General features: G+C 41.6%; 1 protein-coding gene across 3 annotated transcripts in view; it reads left to right on the forward strand.

Moving 5' to 3' along the window:
• The window catches only part of LOC126404221 (sodium/calcium exchanger 1-like), a 130,589-nt gene that overhangs the window by 38,370 nt on the left and 76,955 nt on the right, over positions 1–15,264 (forward strand). Inside the window, exon 1 of one of the 3 annotated variants that reach the window (XM_050067285.1) lies at positions 1,861–1,879. The exons of the other annotated variants lie outside the window; for them this stretch is intronic. The gene's annotated coding sequence lies outside the window, so the exon portion shown is untranslated. Of the gene's footprint in view, positions 1–1,860; positions 1,880–15,264 lie in introns of those variants that run through there. 3 annotated transcript variants of the gene reach the window in all.

The raw sequence follows: 15,264 nt of genomic DNA on the forward strand, positions 1-15,264 counted from the left end.
TTCATATGACTTGTGACTTGCTTGACCTGAACAATAACTTGACTTGTCTTTCTTGACTTAAAGCAGGGACTGCACTTGTCTTGCTTGATTCTCATCACAGTCACTTGGGATTTGCTGGAGACTTTGACAAGTCTGAAGTTAAGACTTCAGACTTGCTTGTGACTTGCACACATGACTTACTCCGACCTCTGCTGAGCAGTATCGACTAATTCTGTTTGAGCAGCAGTCCCACAGGGAAGAGGGACGCATTGGCTGAAATGTAATCTTAAACCCATCATCTTAAGAGGAGTAAGCTTTATATTAGCTTTATTTTTGAATTGATCTGCATTCATATGCAGATATCTGCTTTTAGAGATTGGATGAAATGATTGGCTTTGATATCTGCTGGCTAGACCAGATCAGCCCAAAATATTGACCCTTGCCCCCAGAAGCTTTAGCCTTGTCAGACTAATAGCTGATAAGTTTGGAGATTGCACGTCACATGACTCCCTGGCCCAAAATGGCTTATAAAAACAAAGGGCATCCTTTATTTATATTGGTAATTACATGAGTCCAAGTGAGCAACAGGAGGATTCTGCAGTGCCCTGGGATAAGGTTGTTTTGATCCTGCCTGGAAAATGTATTTGTTCTGACTGTTACAAATGCTGTGAAATTATACTTTTTTACCATACCAAATTGAACCTTCAGGTTTGAGGGAAATTAAAAAGTCAGCAGGAGGTCAGTCGGCTCAGCCAGAAAAGAGAGAAAAACACAAAAGCCTCAAAAATTGTTTTGTTTTTTGGGGAGCTTGGGGGGGTGATTGAGCGCCATCTTGGAACACAGCATCCAGGTCTTTTAACACATCCATGGTCTACACAGATTTGAATCATGTTGGACGTGCAAGATGGATACAGTCAGATTTGCAATCAAGTTAACAGCTATGTGTAAATTGGGATTAGGAACATCTAGATGCATCTTTAAAGTGTCTATTTCAGAGCTCACAGGGATTTAAAGCAGTATTTGGGCGCAGGAGTCTCATTTAAGTCCTGCACTCTTCTCTAATCAATGCTCACACAAGTTGCCAGCTAATCCTTCCACTGAGCTCTCCAAGTAGTCAATAAAGATACAGTGCAGAGTATACCACTTAAATTGTGGTGATACCAAAGAGGAGACTGTTGACATCATTTAAATATGAACATTTGAGTATGACTCTGAGTGAATTCATGTGAAATAGTGCCACGTCCTCGATCTTTCACACTGCTGTCTAGTTCCATTTGTGTGTGTGTGTGTGTGTGTATCTAGGTAGGTGTGTGACCTTGAGGTAACGAGGTCCATTCAGCTGTTGATTGCCAGGCCTCCCTGGCGTCGCTGCTGGTAATGCCGTGAATTGATTCGCTGCCAAGCCACAAAAATTTCCCCCTCCTAATCTAAATCTCTCTCCTCTCCCTCTTGCTTTTCTGTCCCCTCTTTCTTTCGCCGCTGCCGCCTCCCCTCCCTCTCTCCGTCTTTGTCCCTTTCTTCCCAGCCTTGCAGTCTGTCCTCCAGCTGGATTTAACCGCCAGCCTCGATCATCTGTGGCTAAGTCTGTGCTACAGTGTGTGTGTGTGTGTGTGTGTGTGTGTGTGTGTAACTGCGCTAATTGTACCTGTTAAAAGTCTTGCCAACTTCATTGCTTAACTGTCCTAGTCATTACAACACTGACAGTAAGGGTCCATCCACATCCATTTGCATTATGCCGTCATTGTTTGCATCTGTGCATGTGAAGTAGATATAAACTGATCGTGTGTGTGTGTGTGTGTGTGTGTGTGTGTGTGTGTGTGTGTACCTGTTACAGCCAACCAGCAGCTATTCAGCCTGGCAGGAACAATGACTATTCTCGTCATCATAATGGCAGTAAAAGGTTCATTCCAACTACTTCACACTGTGTACAACTAGTGTGTGTGTGTGAGTGTTTTAATTGTCTATGCAGCAGCAAAATAGCACAACTCCCTCTCCTCTCACTCTCACTCCCACAGCTCATATGCCCACCCACTCACACACTCGCATACATGAATAGAGCTACCCTCCCACTCACAATTACAGCACGGACGCTTTCACTGGTTTTATTAGCGGGTTTGGGCAGATTGTGAGCGCAGATGCATGTTTTGGATCTTGGTATTTGGGAGGGTTTTCGGGGAGTGATAATAGAGAAAGTGTGTACAGCAGTGTTTTCTGCGGAGAGTGTTTCCCTTAGATTCCCTGATCCAGACTTTTTCGCGACATGAACCCCTTATCTTTATCCCACAAGTCAAATTTAAAATAGGAATTGCATGTCCTGAACCATTTTGACCATCTACAGACTAAATGATCAAACACACACTTCAGACACGCTAACACCCTTTATATCACTGAATCCAGTGCATCAGTGTGTGCATGGCTGTTTGCATGAGCTTGTTATTGTAATCTCCACTTAACAGTCTAATTTATGAGGAAAACCCTCTTATCTAATTGATTTAGTTAATGAATAATCCCTATGAATAATCTTACTCTCTGGTTTCTCCCATCTGGCCGACACACACACACATACACACACGCACGCACTGAGTGCATCACCCACTCTATTCATACTCCTAATGATAATGATAATAACTTTCCCATCCCATTAATCACTGTGGTAACGCCACAACAGCACAGGGCCTCTTCACTCTCTGCTCCCCACTCTCATTCTGTTTTTTTTCCCCTGTCTAATCATCCCTTTTTTGATTTGAATGTAACACTGCGTGACGGGTTTGCTCCTTTTACACTGCACTTGAGATAAGTGCAGGCCAACTCATTGTTCAACATTAGTGCTAAAATGATGTGTGTCGCTGTGTCACACTGCAGTTGAAAATGTGCTTCATGAGTTTTCAGTTCACTTTATATGTCACATAGGCTACCTACCGACTATCAGAATAATTTCCTGTCAGTCAAGTTATATATTAATCGACCAGTTGTTTCAGCTCTTTTTTCAATGACGAAAACATGTTTCCACCTCAAATATGAACAAACTATTTTTATGGATGCAGCTTTTTAAATCTCTTTGTGGTCATTTTGCTTCTTTTTGTTGTTGTTTTACATCTCTTTGTGGTCATTTTGTCTCTGTGGTGGTTCTGCATCTTTGTGTTGTTGCTTTCTCTTTCTCTGTGGTCATTTTGCTGCTATAGTCCTTTTGTTTCGGATTCTGGTCATTTTACATCTCTCTTTGTGGTCATTTTGTGTGTGTTTGTGGCCATTCTGCATCTCTTTGTTGTTGTTTTACGTCCCTTTGTGGTTACTTTGTCTCTTTGTCTATGCATCTTTTTGTTGTTATATTCTCTCACTTTGTGGTCAACTTGTATCTCTCTTTGATTAATTTGAATCTGTTGTTTCTCTGTCTTTGTGGTCATTTTACATATTTTTGTTGTTGTTTTCTCTGTCTTTGTGACCATTTTGCATCTTTTTGTTGTTGTCTCTCTGTCTTTGTGACCATTTTGCATCTTTTTGTTGTTGTTTTCTCTCTGTGGTCATTTTGGGTCTTTTTATTGTTGTTTTCTCTGTCTTTGTGACCATTTTGCATCTTTTTGTTGTTGTTTTCTCTGTCTTTGTGGTCATTTTGCGTCTTTTTATTGTTGTTTTCTCTGTCTTTGTGGTCATTTTGCATCTTTTTATTGTTGTTTTCTCCGTCTTTGTGACCATTTTGCATCTTTTTGTTGTTGTCTCTCTGTTTTTGTGGTCATTTTGCATCTTTTTATTGTTGTTTTCTCCGTCTTTGTGACCATTTTGCATCTTTTTGTTGTTGTCTCTCTGTTTTTGTGACCATTTTGCATCTTTTTGTTGTTGTCTCTCTGTCTTTGTGGTCATTTTGCATCTTTTTATTGTTGTTTTCTCCGTCTTTGTGACCATTTTGCATCTTTTTGTTGTTGTCTCTCTGTCTTTGTGACCATTTTGCATCTTTTTATTGTTGTTTTCTCTCTCTTTGTGGTCATTTTGTCTCCCTCTGTTATCATTTTGCATGTCCTTGTTGTCTTACATCTCTATGTGGTCATTTTGTCTCTTTGTAGTGGTTTTGCATCTCTTTGTTGTTGTTTTTCTCTCATTTTGTTGTCATCATGTGTCTCTTTTTATGGCTGTTTTATGTCTTTGTGAGTCTGTGTGCTCATTTTGCATTTTTTTGTGGTTGTTTTACGTCTCTTTGTGCTTAATTTGTCTCTTTGTGGTGGCATTTTTTGTTGTCGTTTCTGTCTCCCTCTGGTCATTTTGTATCTCTTTGTGGTCATTTTGGATCTCCTTGTTGTTTTACGTGTCATTTTGTATCTTTAATTATTTTGCATCTCTTTGTGTTTGTTTTGCACCTTTTTGTGGTCATTTTGTCGTTTTGCATGTGATACCCAGGTGACCCACCCTTGGGCCCCTGCCTGCTCTGCCCATTCAGTAATCCATCCATGGGTGACAGGCAAAGAGTGAAAGGACAGATGGACAGAGAGGAAAAGAGAAAATAGAAACAGTCCATATATAGAAACTGCAAAGTGACAGCAGGAAGCAGGAGAGTGTGGAAAATGGCTGGCTTAAGGAACATGATTGGCCCTATGCTGTTACCACGGTGACTAATGGGATACCAAAGTTATTATCACTGTATAGCATGAAGAGCGTGGGTGACACTGTGAGTGTGTTAAAAGATAAAGGTAAGAAAGTGTGTGTTTAAAGAACAGAGAGTGCTTGTACAGAGGAAAGTCGTGTGTGTGACATGTGAAGGAATAAAGTGTGTACACTTTGACAGGTATGCTGTGTGTGTGCTTCACTAGTCAGGGATATAAGAGAGAGATCAGGAGGGATTAATGCAGCTTCCAATTATTGTTCTTGCATTTGTTTTTCCTCCCTCTCTTTTCCTCTCCTCCTTTCCTCCCTCCATTCCCCTCCTCCCATGTATAAGCAAATGGCCTCTCTCACTGTCTCTCCCTTTCTCTTCCCTCTAAGCTCTCAGTGACAAGGGGATTTTCTTTAGCCTTTTTATTAAGATTGCTGTTATTTGTCACACAAGAGAGAGGGCAAGAGGGAGGGAGTGATGGAGGAAGAAAGAGAGGGTTGGATAAAAGGCAGAAAGACAGTATGAAAGAGGGTGAAGGGGTTTGACTCTGAAAGACAAGACGATGTTGGGAGATGGAGAGATCTGAGTTAGAGGAGAAGGTAGAAGGAGTATGTGTGAAGGCATATAGGGATTGCAAAAGAGGATAGATGAAGCAGGGGAAAGGAGAGAGAGAGAGAGAAAAGAGGGAGCAAACACAATACAGGAGAAAAGAGTGAGGACAACCAGAAAGAAAGAGAAACTTGCATCATCCTTCTGAAACAAGCCCGGGGGGGATGAGGGGGATAGTTGTAGTGATAAACTCTTCACCCTCACAGACTGTGACACACACATATACATCCACATAATCTCATTTGTGTAATGGTGGCCAGCCTTTGTCACAGATGTAACTTGAACCCTTGTTGTGTCCAGTTTGGTCAATGGCAGTCTACACTAACCCAATCGTCAGAATAAATGTTGGCATTGTGCGTTTCTGCAAACCATGTTATTCAGCAGATATGTTGAAACTAAATCTCTTTACATTTCAGCAATGCTGTGGTTATGTGTGGTTATGTTAGGCACAAAAACTACTTGGTTATGGTTAGGGAAAGATCATGTTTGGCTTAAAATGCCTGGTTTTGGCAGCAAAAGTAAGACTGGACATACTGCTGATGACTCACTAAAAAAACAACCAGTTTTCTTGGTTGTTGGTCTCGAACAGTTGTCTGCTGCTTGGCAGCTGTCTCGTCTAGTTGTCACGCCATCCACCTCCTGATGACAAAACCAGCTCATATACATGTAATCAGAGCTATATCAGTGATAATGCCAACATGGTGACTGAGCTGTCAGCTTCTATTTGAGTCATTTTTAGGTTTTATTAAAAATATATCCATCATTCTAAAGGTCAGGCTGCTAATGGACAGGGTGTGTTGCACTGGTTAACTCACTTCTCCTTACTTTCTTACTCTCCAGTGACCTTGGTTAGAGGTGGGGGAGAAATGAATGCTTAGCGTCACAATTATCGCTTTAAAGATAAAAGATTGTTGCAGAATAGTCAATAATTGAAAATCTAAAACCCAAATTCTTGTCATTGCGATTGCCAAAGACAAATTTGAAAGACTTGACTGTACGTTCTTTATGGCTAAAACAATTGGATGGTAAAACACAATAGGTGCTCTAAACTATACTACTTCTTGCAATCATTTTGGCCTCCATGAAAATGAAGGGACAAGATCTGGACAAGAGCCACACTACAAGAAAGTATTCATCGTTTTATTTATCTATTCATGGATCATTACAAAAATGCTGTTTGAAAAGCAGCAAGTAGTCACATGGTAAGAAAAAACAAAACTTCGATGCATCAATATGTATCGATAGTTGCTTTATAATTGCACCACAGCCTTCTGAATTGGAATTTAATCGTGAGGTGCTTAGAGTTTCCCACCACTAGCCTTGGCTTGAAGGTTAAATGATTACTGTGCTTTTAATTGTGCTCTTCCTTAACATGCATTCCCAGAGCCAATTAAAGGCGCCCTGTGGCGTTTTTGACCATGAGTAGTGGTACGGAGCAATGTTTTTATGAGTAGTCCCCGTCGATTTGGCTGAGGCAGTAACGAACCAACAAGCGTAGCAATGACTCAACAAGCGCAAGGGAAGAAGAAGAAGACTGCTAGCATGCGAACATGGGTGTAAACAAGCACATTTAAATTATTGAAAAAAGAGGACGGATGTGACCTCAATATTTTTTTAAGTCCTTAAAAATACACACAATGCGTTTTCCTGAGACACAACTGTGTATTATTAGTCTTTGCATGTTGCTTGAATAGCCACAAACACACACACACACACACACACACACACACACACACACATTTCCTCACACCTATACACACATACACACACACGTGCCTGCCCACCACTGCTCCTGGCTAAAATCAGGCGTATTTATGCACTCTTCCTTAGATAAGTATTCCAGCAAATTAATTTCCACCTCCAGAGTCCTCTGATTTTCATGCCCCTGGCCACTTGCACTTACCCCTCAGAAAAGTATCCTCCACACTAGTTTACTCAAACACACACACACACACACACACACACGCAAACAGCCGCACACACACACACAGCCAGCCTCATCATATCATGCATCATCTTCTCTTATTTTAATGTCACAGGCCATTAAAACCCTCTTAACCCCATTTGGCTGATGTCCTCGCCCACACAAACTTTCACATGTTTATGCAGCATGCTGATGAAGGGACACGAACAGAGAGAGAGAGAGAAGTGAGAACTTTGGCTGGAGGCTCATATCCTCATACAGTTTTAATACGCCATGAAAAACACGCAACAGCATTTTACAGGGTTAGATTTCCTCGTAGTAGATACAAAACCACTAAAACACAGAAAGAATTAGACATAAAGGGAAATAAAGAGAGCGTAGAAGTTTCATTGCTTCAGGCAGGATAATATTAACCCACACTGACTTAATACCCTGTGGTGAAATTTGTATGCTGTAGTTGAAGAAGCCAGACTCTTCTGGGGGGCAGAGAACAGCAAGACTCTTTTACTCTCTACCCGTGAACTTCACTTCACCTTCTCCTCTTCTTCTGTTTGTAAATGATTCTGAGGCAGATGAATTGTCTTCTTTGCAGCCACATGACAAAAACAGGAAGTGTTTTTAAACGAAGAGGTTTTTGAGGAGGGAAAGGGACAGAATAAGTTTGGAAGAAAAAGCGGTATACACATTACACTGTCTTCCTCTCAGGCTTAACCTTTGTGGCCTTGGCTAAAGGCTCGATACAACTATGTGTTTTGTTAAAAATGCATGATTGTATATCTGTTTTGTGTTTGTTTGTTTGTTTACAGTTATATGCAAGCATCTTGTGGCAGTGTGCTCTGTGTGAGTGTGTGTTTGTCCTCCGAGTGATGGATGAGCTCTGTGGCAGATCGATGTTGAGCACAGTCCTGTAGGGAGAAACATTGAGTGACCACCAGAGTACTGACCACACACTCACACACAAATACACACACTGCTGACAGCCTGCGACTCACTGAAGTATTTTGGTTAGTTTCAATAAACTTTGGGGAAAAACTGCATAAAGTTTTGCTGAATATTAAAGGTCCAGTGTGTAGGATTTAAGGGGATATATTGTAGTAGTATAGTATATTACTACAATAGTATATTTCTTTTAGTGTGTAATCACCTGAAAATAAGAGTTGTAGTGTTGTAGTTACTTTAGAATGAGCTGTCTATATCTACATAGAGAGTGAGTTCTTGGCTACACAGATTGCCATGTTGCACCATCATGTTTCTACAGTAGCCCGGAGCGGACAAACCAAACATTGGCTCTAGTTAGGGCCATTTGTGTTTGTGGATAATTCAGCCCCGGGTAAAAACCTCCTGAGCGATGAACAGTGAAGGAATTCTAACCAGGAGAAGTTTCCGCTGGTTGCAAGCTGCAATCCACATTGTTAGATGCCACTAAACCCCTAAACCGCCCTACATCTTACACACTGGACCTTTAAATGCTGTATATTCAATTATATCCCACTCATAGGAATGATGATTAAAAATTTTGCACTTTTTTGTGACTTAGCATGACTAGTGTGTAGCAACCTTACATCAGGCTTTCCTCCTAGGATGAAAGGAGAGTAAGGGACAGGTGCATCAGAGGCTGCTCTAAGCTCCAGCAGGATGCGTTTGCAAGCACTGTAAATCTGTGCTGTGCTCCACAGTTTGTGCAACACTTCGAAATGGCTTCCTCCAGGAATGTCTAGACTCAGTGGGATGCATTTACTGGCACCTATAAATCTTTAAACCTGTCTGAAATGTCTGAATCTTTCATGGGAATCTGCCTTTTTTGTCATAAACGCTCAGTCTATATGTGTAACATCTCATAGTAAAGATGCAGCGACTGTAGTGAACAGCTGTCAGTCTGTCTGCAGATTGCATCCACTATCATCCTTAGACCTGCGCATGCCCACACGCACTTCATAAACTCAAAGTTTACTGATGCATGTGCAAGATTCGTGAGGGGACAGCCAGGCTACATCCCTGATGTCTTCCTTTTCGTTCCACTGGGTTGCGTTCGCCTTCGCCTTAAATCTGCACTGTGCTCCGGAGTATGGGCAGCACTTCGCAGCACTCTCTAACATGCTTGGACAGCTGTATCCACGGCCCAGTGGGGCGCGTTCGCTATCGCCCTTAAATCTGCCTAATTACGCATCTCATCAGCTCCTCAGCCGCTCAATAGCTGTAATCCCAGAGTCACACACACTCACGCACTGCCTCTCTTTCTCCACCTCTTTCTTTATCTTTGTGCAGCTCCTCCCTGCCTTTCTTGGGTTTTTCCTCAGTGCTTTCATTTCTTTTTCTCACTACCTTTCTCTCCTCTTCTCCCCACCCCCTCCTCCCCCCTTCTCTCTCTCTGTTGCANACGGCTGCAGCCAAAGATCAGTCACGCATGCACATAACCATGCAAATGCTCACACCCAGCAAATCGTCACACACAGCACAACACCAGCAAAGTTGCAGGGAACAAGAAACACATACGCACATGTGCGCACACAAAAGATATGACCAAGATCAGTCACGCTGGCTTCATCTTGTTCCCCTTCACTCTCTGTGGAGGAGAGATAATAACTTCGTTAGAGATGGAGGGAAAAATGGAGGAAGAGATAAATGGAGGAGAGAGGAAAAGGTGGAGTCATGGGAGAAGGAAGGGATGAAGAGAAGGAGGGGTTAGAAGATACTGTAGAGGGACAGATGGGGACAGGAAGATGGAGGAGATGGTGATAAACAGGGAGAGAGAAAGTGCATAGTTCAGACGGGTCTGATTTAAATAAAGACAAAGATCTACCAGGGTGCACTCATGATGGTCTGAAATATTGTGGGAGCCAACTGCACAACAATTTCCTTCAAGATAAATAAAGTTCTATCTTATCTTCTATTTGTGCTTTCAAGTCAATCATTTGAATCCACTCTAACTCCCTGTTCACGACCATTCATTGGGAATGGAACCTCCAAATGGCAGCCTGGTGCCGTCCTCGCCATGATTCAAGACTCAGAAGTTGCCCAGTAGTGCAGCATTTGAGAGATCAGACGGGGAGATCAGCGCCTTTAAAGATGAAGAATATGGGGCACATTAAAGTGCTACAAAACCAAGAAACTGACTAGAGACAGCAATTAAAAGCAATTAAAGAAAACTTGTGGTCCTAACAGACTATATAAATCCAGGTCCAACCAATATTGTGCTGTAGTTATATAAAATCTCTTTATCCTGAGGGCAAAGAGATATTAAAGAAACCAAAACACTACCTACGCCTTTGTGGCTCACAGGTGCTTTGCACTGAAAACAGATATGATCTCACTTCAGTTATTCTTGTTGCTCAATATTAGGTCATATTACTTGTTATGGCAGTGTTAGCAGTGTGAAAAGATGGGAGGATGGAGAGAAAAGAGGAAAAGGTGGGGTAGACTAATACAAGTACAACATTAGCCCTCTGCACTGTGTGTGTGTGTGTGTGTGTGTGTGTGTGTGTGTGTGGTGATTCATGGCACCAAAGCAGGCAGAGCAGTGAAACACAGCTGATGTGATATGAATCAACAACCATGGTCAATGCTGTTACTGCTTTCAATAAACGGGTCGGGTCAAAGCTTGTGTGTGTGCGTGCGTGCGTGCGTGCGTGCGTGCGTGCGTGCATGCGTGCGTGCGTGCATGCGTGCGTGTGTGATGTGCTCTACAGTGGGTGTGAATATGTGCATTGTCTGGCTTCATCTCATCCTCCAGGCCCTCTGGCACATGCTATACTTAACATTTTCCAAATTCACTTTTTGATGCAGACATTGTTGTTCCACTTTATTCAGCCTCTGCCTCTCCAGACAGATCATTATGTTTGGTCAGTACTGTTTTTCTTGTGGTGTCCTTTCTTTTATATTGCTTGAGGATAAGAGATTTGCATTAATATCTGTGATTTTTTTGCTGTCTTATTCCCAGGGCTGCTAAGTTATAATCCCTTTGAGTTCTGGATGATTTGGTGAAACTTATACTTACTGGTCGAAGCAGAAACTTTGTCCAAATTGGAAACAGAAGAGCAGCAGGTGTATCAGTTTACAGTGCTGCCATACAAACATATTTTGATGATAATATAATGCAATATTCAAGCTGATCTGCTGTCAAAAAATGTGTTTTCTTGCCTTGTGGATGCATTTTTGATGAGTGATAGAACCTCAGTGAAAAATACATGGTGTTTCCAGTGTCTACTTCACAATAAAAGCCATCCTATGATTAGCCAGCTGAATGCTTTTAATGTGAAACGGCAGCACATGTTTGGTTTGTATTAGCACTTAATGCAGCTCAGATACGCCATTAAGAGAGTGACACAGTAAAGCTAAATTGCATATATTGTTTTCCTGTAAATCCCCTGTGTGTGTCTCAGCAATTTAAATCTAGTGTGGGAATGGCGGACTCCGCCACCAACAATTAAAACTACCATTTAAAGAGGTAATTACAGGATGTCAATACATTGAGTGGCTATTGCAGGAAAAAATGTTGACCATAAATGGTATCAGAAAACTTTAGGAGGATACAATATCATTGCCTGTCTTCCCCCCCTGACTTTTATTTTAAGACATTTTGCAATCCTGCCCTGACAGTAAAAGCCTGTTTTCTCTTCATTTAGCTCATTATCCCCGTGTTATATCAACGTCTTCCAGCCTTTCACCTACAAAAACGTAAACACGCATCATCTAATCATCAAATTACCTGCCTCGTTACACACATACATGCACAGTGTGAACACCTGCTGGCTTGATTGAAAGCACATTTGCACAGGTGTGGTTTTTTTTGGATATGTCAATGGCTTGTACAGTTTGTGCATGCGAATGCATACATGCATTTACATACATGCTCCACATGGGGTGAGCGTCACTGTCAGTCTTGGGAAAAGTCAGGACAGGTCATGGTGTGTGTGAGCTGTTGGTGTGAATGATGCTCTACCAGGGGAAGCCTTGGGGAAATAATGAACACACACATACATGCACAAGGATTAAGAAGTCATTTCGAGCTCTGGACTAGTGCCACCATTTGGGTTTATAAAAGACGAAGACAATTGTGATGTGTTTTCATCTGCTGTAGTCTCACAGGTTTACTGCATTAATGTGTCTTACAGTAAATCCTTAAGTCACTGCTTCCAAACATCAAAGAGTGCAACTGTCTTAGGATGTATAAATTAACAAGATAAAAGCATTTTCCATCTTTTTCGAGTGTTAATGAATCAGTGTAGCACCTTTCAGCTAATATTCTGCAACTTTCCACTTTTTCCTTTTTGTGTTGATTTGTTCTTTCATTCATGCAACCTTGCATATTTTTAATAAAAGGGCTGCACTTAAGTCAGGTCTGAAAATTAAAGACTTAGTCCATGAAAAGACTAGTAGCTTCTTCTTTTTTTAGCACAAATGCAGCTATGGAAATTACAAATACCTTGACACAAAACTGAGCTCTTAAGCTGAAATTCAGCCACAGCTGCATGTGTATTTACAGTCATCCTCCCGCCCCATCACTTGTTGTCAATATCCAGTTAAATTTACATACTACAAAAATGAAACGTCAACTAATTTATGTACAACTCCCCCTTGATGAGCAGCCCTTTTTATTATAATTGTGTACTTTTCTGTCAGCAAATGTACACAATGTAGACTAAAAGCAGGACATATTTGTTTAGGGATGAGGGTGACAATAAAAGGAACAATGATGCTGGACGGATCGGAGGTGTGAAACAGAAAGTGGGCAAGAACAGTGGAAATGGAGAGGTGCTTGAGACGTGGTGAGTGTGTGTGTAGGCGGAGAGAGAGACAGAGAACAACAGGACATTAACTTGGGCAGATAGACGGAAAGAAGTGGTGGGAGCCTCACAGAAGAGGGTGCTGAGAGGGAGGTGGAGATGGACAAGATGGGGAAGATTGAGGGGGGGGGGGAATGGGAGATTTAATGAAGCAGGTAAACGACGAAGAGAGGAGAGACAGAAGGTTGAGCGACACTGATGAATCGAGTGTGGAGAATAGGGGAAGTGGGGTAATCTGGGGGGAGTTTTGAGCATCATCAGTGTCTCGCTGTTGAGTTTGTACAGAGTGATGATTATGGTTATGATTATAATGATGACATTCAAGCAAAGTAGATAATTGATTTTAAGTTCTAAATCACCAAGCTCTAACTAATTTTCACTCTATATATTACTATGAACATGACAATGGATTCTTAACCTTGAGTACCTCAACTCAAGGTCCACTTACTGGCTTTTTCCAGAGTTCTCAACCATACCACTCAGCCTTAATCACCAGATTAAGTTTGCCAATTTGTCACGAAACTGAAGATGTTCAAACTTTTCATGGATCTGAGAGCAAATGAGCAAACTCAAACGGCCGATGAGGACGGTGTGTACAGTTGAGAGCTCAAGAACAAGCAAGTATATGGACCCTGAGTTGAGTTCATTTTGCTGAATCCATTCATTACTTGAAGAACATCTGCCCCCATATGGTCAGAGGTGACCACATCCTACAGATAGGTAGGGGATTCAAATAAAAATTTAAAGTCTTAATTATTTAATTTCATCTTGTACTTAAACTGTGCATATTTCTCAACCAGTGACTTCTTAAAGGAACACTACACCCTCCACATGACCATTTGCATATTAATTACGTATCCCATCTTACCTTGTGTGCCTCCAGCGAATGAAGAATCCGAAAGTTGAAAAAATTCTTGATGAACTGAAATAATTGTGTTTGAAAGGGTAAGATCAAAATCACCAAAGTCACACAATAACGCAAACAAACTAACCAATCGAGGCAGCAGAAGTCCAGCAGCTCCCGTGTTTAGCGAGGCAAAATTATTGTTTTTGTTAATGGGGTCTGGTTTTGAAGAGAGCGTAGATAACTTTCACCTTCAGTTCAGTTCCGCGCCATAATGGGCTGACTGTTTGGGAAATACTGAGCATGCAACTAGATAAATGAGACTTGGATTATACTGCACAAGTTGTGTGAAAGTTTGTAAGCAGATGTTTGATATAGTTGTTCTGTTGTTAAATGCAGACCCCTATGACTTCAGAAAGAACTTTCTCAGTTTTTGGATTCTTCAATCACCAGAGGCATGTGAGAAAAAAAAAGTTTTCGTCACAAATTCAGCGTAATGCGGGGTGAGTAATTGAAATACAAATGGTCATTTGGAGGGTGAAGTGTTCCTTTAATCAAGTTCATGACTAATCAAAACTAATGCACTTGTAGATTATATTTGCCCCGGACCCCTGCTGAGGGTTAAGGTCTGTGAAGTTGTAAAAATTCATTTTCATACTGAGAGATTTGGGGAAGATATTTTTTAAACTTGCAGCTGAGACGTGAAAGTTCAACTTCCTCTCATTATTAAAAAGAGGGAAAAAAAATCCACTTCTAACACTCACAGCGAAAACCTTACAGCAATCTGTCATACAGGAGTGAAGTCTAATTTCTGACTGGAAATAAAAAACGGAAGAAAAAAAGAAGAGAGAGAGTAAGGGAGTGGAGGGGAGCAGTAGCAGGATAGACTGCGGCGGAGAGAAGCGAGTCAAGTATTGAAGTGACAGGTTGTTGTCAGAGCAGCGAGACCCTGGAAGATAGATGAAGACAGGGTCAGCAACTCCCCGCTAATGTCACGACAGATGACTAACGGTGGTTGTGTGTGTGTTGGTGTGTGTGAGCGCGCGTATGTGTTTGTGCGAAGACAGGGTCAGCAATTTTTCGCCCAAGGCTGACGAACCCTGAGTATGTGTGTGTGAGTATATGAGTACAAGGTCAGCAACTTCGGCACTACAAGACTAACACAGTTTGTGTTTGTGTATTTGTCTCTTTGCTCTGTGTGTGTACATGTTTCTGTTCCTCTCTGAGTACATGTTTGCACTGATTTGACCTTACACTGCCAGTTCAAATGGGTCTCATCCCTTTTTTTTTTGGTCTGTTTTCACTCTCAACATATTAACTGTGGCAAAACTGAAAAGCCACTCTGCTTCCTCTTCATGGAAACATATTGCCGTCGTATCTCTGCTGTCGACTGCTTGTTCTCAGCTCAGCTAATGTTCACTGCCAAACACTGTGGGGCAGCATGAAATCTGCAGCAAAGTACAGCATCTCCAGCCGGCTGCACACACACATGCTCTGGTCTATAAGGGCTTGTGTGTACAAATTTACACATGAAAGACTTCTT

The sequence above is a fragment of the Epinephelus moara genome, chromosome 17, assembly GCF_006386435.1.
Source record: "Epinephelus moara isolate mb chromosome 17, YSFRI_EMoa_1.0, whole genome shotgun sequence".
NCBI lineage: Eukaryota > Metazoa > Chordata > Actinopteri > Perciformes > Serranidae > Epinephelus > Epinephelus moara.